At 41.2% G+C, this 8,890-nt stretch overlaps 1 protein-coding gene and 1 long non-coding RNA gene across 2 annotated transcripts in view; one reads left to right on the top strand and one right to left on the bottom strand.

Annotated features, from left to right (window-relative positions):
* The window catches only part of NCKAP5 (NCK associated protein 5), an 830,344-nt gene that overhangs the window by 729,453 nt on the left and 92,001 nt on the right, over positions 1–8,890 (top strand). The window lies entirely within an intron of this gene.
* Positions 8,547–8,890, bottom strand: part of LOC108516968 (uncharacterized) — a 47,777-nt gene continuing 47,433 nt past the window's right edge. Inside the window, exon 6 of the long non-coding RNA XR_001881963.1 lies at positions 8,547–8,732. This is a non-coding gene — a long non-coding RNA (uncharacterized LOC108516968). The remainder of the gene's footprint in view (positions 8,733–8,890) is intronic.

The raw sequence follows: 8,890 nt of genomic DNA, 5'->3' as shown, positions 1-8,890 counted from the left end.
AAAAAAAAAAAAAAAAAAAAAAAAAAAAAAAAAAAAATTAAATGATTCAAAGATTTAAAGGGTTTATGTTTTTGTGAGAGAGTGGGAATCCACAGAAATCTTTAAAAGGAACCGTAACTATTTAATATAATAATTATTAATGTCCCTAAATATGTAATGTTTATTTTGCCTTTAAAAGTTTACACTCCAAAGATGACAACCACGGGAACAAGGTGTGTACACATTCATGGAGAGTAAAGCAGTTCATACATAGGTTTTACAAAAGCAAAGGATTAGTTATCTCTTACCTCCTTTTAAATGAGCCGTTGAAAACTCCACAAAAGTACAGCATCGTACAACAATGGCTTTCTGTTCTTTCCTTGCTGTTTCCAAACTAGCCTTTGCCCTTTGCAAGTCAGCACTGTAGCATGACTGCCTGGAAGGGACTGCATCAGTAATTACACTTGTCACCACTTAATGTTCTCTTTGCTGCATACACTACACTATGCATTTCAAGCCAGATTAACCTAACTACAATTACGTTAAGTGATTTTTAGCACATAAGTATGTTGTGTAAGATATTTTGTTACCATCTGCTGTGGAAACAACAGTTTTGCCAGCATAAATCCATATGGCTAACTCCTCCCATCTCGGGGTAAGACCAGGGATAGTAGTTAAAACGGAATGTGAGCAACAGTGAAACATGAAATCACTAGTCAAGCAATCGCCTCCTTTGCACTGAATTCTACTAATGTTTTCTTTCCTCTCCCATAATATGACTTGCCCTCTGTTAAAATGGTTTGATATTGGTAGCTTTCAGTCCTTATGGAAAAGTCCCGTCCTATTGATTTTGCTGAGGATGTGAAATACTGTATTTAGAGATAAAAATCAGACACTCAATGGAACCGAAGAGGCCATTAACGTTTTAACTCTTAGTCACCTCCCTTCCCCCTCCAGATTTTTGTCTTCCTCTTAGGAGTGGAGATGTGAACTATATCATTAACACAGCTGGTCATAAACTATGCCATCCCTCATTATCATGCATTAAATTTTTGTGGATGGTCGTCCTGGAAGTTCATATTAAATTTGGTGGCTTACCTTGAATGTGCTATGTTTCATTAGCCACTCACCTATGTAGAGACACAGGAGAGGGATATCATTTGTCTGTGTCCTGTGGGCAGTACAAGGACAGCTGTGTAACATTATGAATTAAAGTCCACTTAACTGCTCTTGAAGTAGAGAAAGTTGGCTTCAGGATATTGTCCCACTGAGATCAATGTTGGTTTTCAGGGATCTCTAATACTGTCTGAAACTGAAACTAGTTTTGCCTCTCAAACTTGTTCTTATGGCTGCTGACATTTCAAGTTGACTCATTGAATCAGTTAGGATAATATAGGTCATGCTGTGGTAACAATCAACCATAAAATTTCCATGGCTTCAAATACAAAAGTCTGTTTCTTTCTCATGCCACATGTCTTTTATGAGTCATCAGGCTTGCTGTCCACATGTGGACAGCAAGTGTGCTGTAAACACTCAGGAGACCTTGCTGATGGACCAGCCACCATCTCAAACATGCCAGTCACTAGGCCAGCAAGATGAAAGCTCTGAGGGTTTCTCACATCAGTATTTAAATTGCTCTTGTTTGAAGCATTCCATCCACAATTCATTAGCCAGAACTAGTCACAGGGCCCCACCCAACCACAAAGGGGTCAGGAAGCACAACTGGACATACTCCCAGAAGGAAAGAGAGCTAGGTTTATGTGCTAGGCAGCACTTGTGAACACCATACTCAATCAATATTCTTCTCCCTTCTTTCTTCTACTTCAGAGATTAGAAAGCCAAATATGCTATTTCTCAGCCTCCTTTTCTCCTAGTTCTGGCCTGTGAGACCTAAAAGGAAATCTGCCATAGAGATTTATGACAAAGCTTATGTTACCTGATAAAGGAGGGACAGATATGGCTCTAGATGTTCTTCATCCCCTCTTAACCCTTCTCTCTATCTGGAAGGTGGAAGCAATGCCAGGATGTGCAGCAGCCATCTTGGCATGAGCCCCCAGTAAAAGATGGCAGAGCAGAGCAGAAAGATGGGAAGAGTTTAGTTCTTGACAACATCAATGAACTCTTACACAAGCCCTGGACCGCCTACCTCTGGACATTTGGCTATGTAAGAAATATAAATCCCTATAAGCTGAAGTAACTGTTGAGTGAGGCTTTCTGTTTCTTTGCAGCTGAATGAAATCCTGAGATATTCCTTATTTATTCTGAACTTCAAGAGGGAAACATTCCCATCCAAAAAGATGTATTACCCACAGTCACCCCATTACATTTGGGAGCTCCAGTGTTAGGTGCATATATGTTTAGGATTCTGATATTTTCCTGTTGGATTATTCCTTTTATCATTATATAATGTCCCTCTTTGTCTTTTTTACTGTTGTTGCTTTAAAGTATGTTTTGTCTGATATAAGAATAGCTACTCCTGCTTGCTTTTGGTTTCCATTTGCATAGAATATCTTTTTCCACTCCTATCCCTTAGGTTTATGTGAGTCCTTTTGTGTTAGGTGAGTCTCTCAAAGACAGCAGATACATGGTTGATGGATTTTTATCCATTCTGCCATTCTGTATCTTTTAAGTGGAGCATTTAGGCTATTTATATTCAATATTAGCATTGAGATGTGAAGTATTGTTCTATTCATCATGTTAGTTGTTGCCTTAATACCTTGGGGTGTTTTTTTCCGTTGTGTTATTGTTTTATAGGCCCTGTGAGATTTATGCTTTAAGGGAGTTCTATTGTGACATATTCTGAGGTTTTGTTTCAAGATTTTAAACTCCTTTTAGCATTTTATGTAGTGCTGACTGAGTTGTGGTGAATTCTCTCAGTATTTGTTTATCTGAAAAAGACTTTATCTCTCCTTCCTTTATGAAGCTTAGTTTCACTGAATACACATTCCTTGGCTGACAATTATTTTGCTTCAGGAGGCTGAAGATTGGACTCCAATCCCTCCTGGCTTATAAGATTTCTGCTGAGAAGTCTGCTGTTAATCTGATAGGCTTTCATGTATAGGTTATCTTACGGTTTTGTCTCAACAGCTCTTAAAATACTTTCCTTTGTTTTGACTTTAGATAACCTGATGACTATGTGCCTCGGTGATGATCTTTTTGCAATGAATTCCCCAGGTGTTATTTGAGCTTCTTCTCTTTGGATGTCTAGATCTCTAGCAAGGCCAGGGAAGTCTTCCTCAATTATTACCACAAATAAGTTTTCCAAGCTTTTAGATTTCTCTTCCTCAGGAACATCAATTATTCTTAGGTTTGGCCGTTTAACAAAATCACAAATTTCTTGGAGGCTTTGTTCATTTTTTTAAATTATTTTTTCTTTGCCTTTTTCTGATTGGGTTAATTCAAAAGCCTTGACTTCAAGCTCTGAAGCTCTTTCTTCTACTTATCCTAGTCTATTGTTGAAACTTTCCACTGCATTTTGCATTTCTCTAAGCATGTCTTTCATTTCCAGAAGTTGTGATTGTTTTTCCTTTATGATATCTGTTTCTCTGGATACTTTTTTATCCATATCCCATATTGTTTTTATTTCTTTAAGTTGATTTTCACCTTTATGTTTTATCTCCTTGAGTAGCTTAATAATCAACCTTCTGAATTCTTTATCTGGCAATTCAGAGATTTCTTCTTAGTTTGGATCCATTGCTGGGGAACTGGTGTGATCTTTTGGGCATGTTATAGAACCCTGTTTTGCATTATTGCCAGAATTACTTTTCTGGTTCTTTCTTATTTGGGTAGACTAATTCAATAGAGAGGTCAAACCTGCTGGCCAAGCCTGTTCAGATTCTCTTGTCCCACGGGGTGCTCCCTTGATGTGCTCTCCCCTTGCCCCTGGGAATGGGGCTTCCTGAGAGCTGGACTGCAGTGATTGTTATTGTTCTTCTGGGTCTATCCACACAGTGGGACTATCAGGCTCCAGGCTGGTGCTATGGAATGTCTCCAAAAAGTCCTGTGATGCGGTCCATCTTCAGGTCTCCCAGCCTTGGAAACCAGGACTTGCCCTGGTGGAGGTGGTAGGGGAGTGAAGTGGACTCTGTAAGTGTCGTTGGTTATACATATGTTTAATGTGCTGTCTTTCTCGAATGCTGGTTATACTAGCTGTGAAGTTGTCACATAGACACCCTCAGGACCTCTGGTTAGCCAAGATGTTGCATGCAGTGGAATCAAGTGTTGTCTTTTCCTTCCTGGGATCAAGGTTATTCTGTCCTGAGTTGCTGTAACAGCCTGAGTTGATTGGCCTCCAGCCAAGAGGTGGCACTTTCAAGAGAACAGCAGCCGAGATAGTAGTAGGGAGCTCTAAGCTTGCCCTAAGATGCCCAGAGTAAGTATTTTGCTTTTTCAAGTAATGGGTGGGGCCATAAAGCTCCCAAGAGTCTCTATGTTTTGTGTTCAGCTACCAGGGCAGGTAAGGAAATACTATCCGGTCAGGGCACGGTTAGACACATGGGGGCTCAGACTCTTCTTGGATGGAGCTTGCCACGGCCACTGTGGGGGATGGGGGAGTGATTCTCAGGTCAGTAGGGTTATGTTCCAGAGGGGATGTTGGCTGCCTCTGCTCTGTTATATAGTTCACCAGGGAAGTGGGGGAAAGTCTCACCCAGCTCCCAGGCAGTTGGTGAGGTGGGTCTCACTCCTCCAGTTCCCCACTCAGACTTTGCCCTAGACTATGAGCTACCCATCTGAGAAAGCAAGCATGGCTTTCAGACCTCTCCCCTCCCTGTCTGCCCACTCTGTCCGCAGTAGCTCCCTCGCTGGCTCACTCATATCCACAACAGCTTCTGCTGGTCTCCTGAACTCCACTCAAGAGAATTTGTGCCCAATTGAAACCATTACCAATTTCAGTTGAGAGTTTCCTTTGCCCAGAAACCCCTCCCCAGTTCCTCTGGTTGTCTTCCTGGAGGGCCCCTGTGAGGTATAATCAGGGATGGCTTCCTGGGGCTCAAGCTAGAAGCTGGGAGTGCGTTCAAGGCACTTCCCACTGCTACTTGTACTTCTATATTTCTCGCAACTCCCTAAACTCATTTCATCCCCAGGTAAGATTAAATCCTTCTCCCGTGAGTGATCTGGAGTTTTCAGATTCCCCATTGGGGATGTGTGTTCAGAGGTAGTTTTTCCCCCCTCACACTTTGGGAACTCAGTTTTTCACCTGTTTCATGGAATTTGCAGTGGAGTGCTGCTTCTTTCAAAGGATCTGTGAATTCTTTTGGTTTTCCTGGTGTGTTTCATGGTGGTTCTTGGAGCAAAAGATCATAGTGTGAGTCCACACTCTGTTCATCCATTTTGGAGCTCCACATTCACCCTGCCTCCTCTCCACCATCTCACTCACCCCAATACAATTAAAATGTGGTCCAGAGATTTTTGATACATGACCCTGTTTCAGACTGTATTTGCTACTTGGTCCTGCTGGCTGACATTTTATGTTGCCTCACTTTATCATGAAGGATAAGCCCAAGTTATGATGCAGTAACAACCCCCAAAATCTTTATGACCACCTATCTCTGGACTTCCAGCTTAAGGAAAATAAACCCTTGTATGTTTATGCCACCAAAATATTTTCTTCTGTCCCCGAAAGCTAGGTGTAATCCTGATTGACAACAGCCCGTCTTGCTTATTCTTAATTTAAAAAGAAAACTTCCCATTTAAAAGAATGTGTTACCCACAATCCATGAATGTTTTCAGGTTTTCTTACAAAGGGCTATGCAGAGAGGAAAATCTATGTAATATTCCCTAAAGGATTCTCAATGTATTTCCAATGATCAGCTTTACCTATATTAAAAAAAAAAAAAAAAAAAAAAACTTACTAAAAATTCCTGCTATCCCATTTCTCTGTGCTCTTTCAAAATTGAAAAACTTTCCCCATGTTTTAATAAAATATAAAGCCTTCATCCTCTGATTTTAAAAAATTAAGTCTGGTTTTCAGGTTTTTGGGGAATACCTGGGACACCTATAGCACAACATTTGTTGGGAATAAAATGAAAGAAGGGAAGAGAATATCCTGTGGTTCTGAAGACTTTATAAAAGCCTTGAAACCATCTATGAGAATGCCTCCCTACACTGAGAATTTTACAGAATGCAGCTCAAATCTTTCAAGATGCAAAGCGCTTTAAAACAGATGGGAGCGTGTTCAGCATCAACCTTGACAAATTCAGGTTTTGTCATGTGAATGAATGAATGCTTCCACTCTTGAGAATGCTAGACCTTGAACATCCAAATGGAAGTAGGGTGGCAGAAAATTATCTTTGTCTTTTCTCTCTCCTTCCACTTTCCATCCCATCCTCATTCCCTCTTTAAATTTTAACAGATTAACTGAATAACTTCAACCAAAAAAAAAAAAAAAAAATCTAATGAAAAAGCCTTTTCAGAAGCACTGTGGGATTTCTCGCTCATCCCCATCTGCACTCCCTAGAAGGGCAGCTCTTTGCTTTATGACCGTGTATTGATCTCTAATATCTTTCTTGAGCCTTGTTTCTTCTTTGCCTCCTACAGGCAAAGGGTGAGAGTTAGATAATAGTATTAATTTTCCAGACATCTGCACATGTTTTAATGGCCTTTTGAAGTTTGAAAATAGTTTCTCTTGAGCTCACCACAGGGCTAAAATGCCATTAAGGTCTAGATTGCAACAATACATAACAATCATAGCTGTAGTGCTCTGCTTGGCAATGAAAAGAAAGCTAATTTATTTTAGTGGAGATCTGAATTAACGTAAGTTCCTTAGCCAACCAGGGCCAGTGACTCCAGGTTCTAGAGGTAAATGGCAGAACTCAGGATCCCTGAAATTCACCCATTCCTGTTCACACATGTAGGAAGTCAGAGCCACAACAGGAGGGCTCCATGCCACATGCAACGTGAGACAGAGGATTGGGGAGCAGTGAGGTTTATAACCAAGTTTTAACCATAGACCATTTTTTTCAGATCAAGGAAGCCTATGGTCCCCTTCTCAGAATAATGCTTTTAATACATAAAAGACATAAGATTATAAAGAAAGCCAATTACATTGAAGTACAGTTGCCAAAATATTGGAAAAACATATATGACATGGTAACACATGTGCTTCCTTTCTAAAGCATGAAATAACAAGCACAAGATGCAAGTTTAACATGATTTTTAAATAGTGATGCACATATACAACATTTAGAGGTATTTTCAACAACTATAGTATGATAAAATGTCTGTAATTTCTGTTGGAGACAAAGTCACAAGTTTATAGCACTGTAGTTTGATGCCTCCATTCATAACTGAAGGAAATACTGAATTTTGGTTCAAGTTTAATGAAACTGAAGATGCATTTTTTTCCCTCCAAGTTTATAAATGTCTTGAATTTGGGTGGACACAGTGGCTCACGCCTGTAATCCCAGCACTTTGGGAGGCCGCGGCAGGTGGATCACGAGGTCAGGAGATCAAGAACATCCTGGCTAACGCGGTGAAACCCTATCTCTACTAAAAATACAAAAAATTAGCCGGGCGTGGTGGTGGGCGCTTGTAGTCCCAGCTGCTTGGGAGGCTGAGGCAGGAGAATGGCCTGAACCCGGGAGGCAGGGTTTGCAGTGAGCCAAGATCGCACCACTACACTCCACCCTAGGCAACAGAGCAAGACTCCGTCTCAAAAGAAAAAAAAAGAAAAAAAAAAAATTAATGTCTTGAATTCTAGGTCACACTCTGTCACCCAGGCTGGAGTGTAGTGTCACAATCTCGGCTCGGTGCAGCCACCACCTCCCGGGTTCAAGTGATCTTCCCACCTCAGGCTCCCCAGTAGCTGGGACTACAGGTGCACACCACCATGCCCAGCTAGTTTTTGTGTTTTGTTTTTGTTTTTATGGTGGAGGTGGGATTTCACTATGTTAGCAAGACTGGTCTCAAACCCCTGACCTCAGTTAATCTGCCTGCCTTGGCCTCCCAAAGTGCTGGAATAACAGACATGAGCCACTGCGCCCGGCCCTATTCATGGATTCCTGAGGTCTTATGTCGGAAACTCCTGAGAATCTTCTTTATTCATGTCCTAGAAATTGTAAGTCTGTAGAGACAGGGCAATTGCTCAGATTATTCTTCCTATACAGAATGTAACATTAGGTCTGGGTATGGTGTCATGCCAGTAATCCTAACACTTTGGGATTCAAGGTATCCACGCTGCCGAGGCAGGTGGATCACTTGAGCCCAGTAGTTGGAAACCAGCCTGGTCAACATGGCAAAACCCCACCTCTACAAAAAATACAAAAATTAACCAGACATGGTGGCATGTGCCTGTAGTCTCAACTACTCAGAAGGATGAGGCATGGGGATTGTTTGAGCTAGAGAGGTGGAGGCCACAGTGAGCCACGATCGTGCCACTGCACTCCAGTCTGGGCAACGGGGTGAGACCCTGCCTTAAAAAAAAGAAAAGAAAGAAAAGAAAAGAATTTAACATTAACCTTTAGAAAATATTTGGATAAATTTGCTTTATATTTGATGTCATTCCCAAGCATTTCTTAGTGAAGCATATACTCTGAGTTGTCTTCCAAAGAGTAGGGGTGGGTTCTGTGGACACAAACCACACTGGTATTTTCTTGGCCATCATACGGTCAGCTGTGGGTGAAGCAGCATTGGAGGCTTCATTACTCCTCCTTTATGTAGAGCTACCTGGCCAGGTGCTGGGGACCCTTCCAGAGGCACTGACATTATCCCCTGCTTATCCAGTTGGCCAAGGTTAATCTGACATCTGAAGCTCTCTGAAAGGAAAGGAAAAACAGTTTCCAGGAGAATTGTGAGTTGCTCTTAGAATTCACCATTGGTCTCTCATGGAGCACAGTTTTAAGGGAGAATAAGTTCAAATTAACCTCTTTACACACAAAAACATCAGGGAATTTCTTAAGATTTGAGAAAAGTG

This window comes from Rhinopithecus bieti, unplaced genomic scaffold (assembly GCF_001698545.2).
Source record: "Rhinopithecus bieti isolate Rb0 unplaced genomic scaffold, ASM169854v2 scaffold_37914, whole genome shotgun sequence".
Classification (NCBI taxonomy): Eukaryota; Metazoa; Chordata; class Mammalia; order Primates; family Cercopithecidae; genus Rhinopithecus; species Rhinopithecus bieti.
Note: the sequence above shows the minus strand (reverse complement) of the source record. Positions and strands in the feature narration are given on the sequence as shown.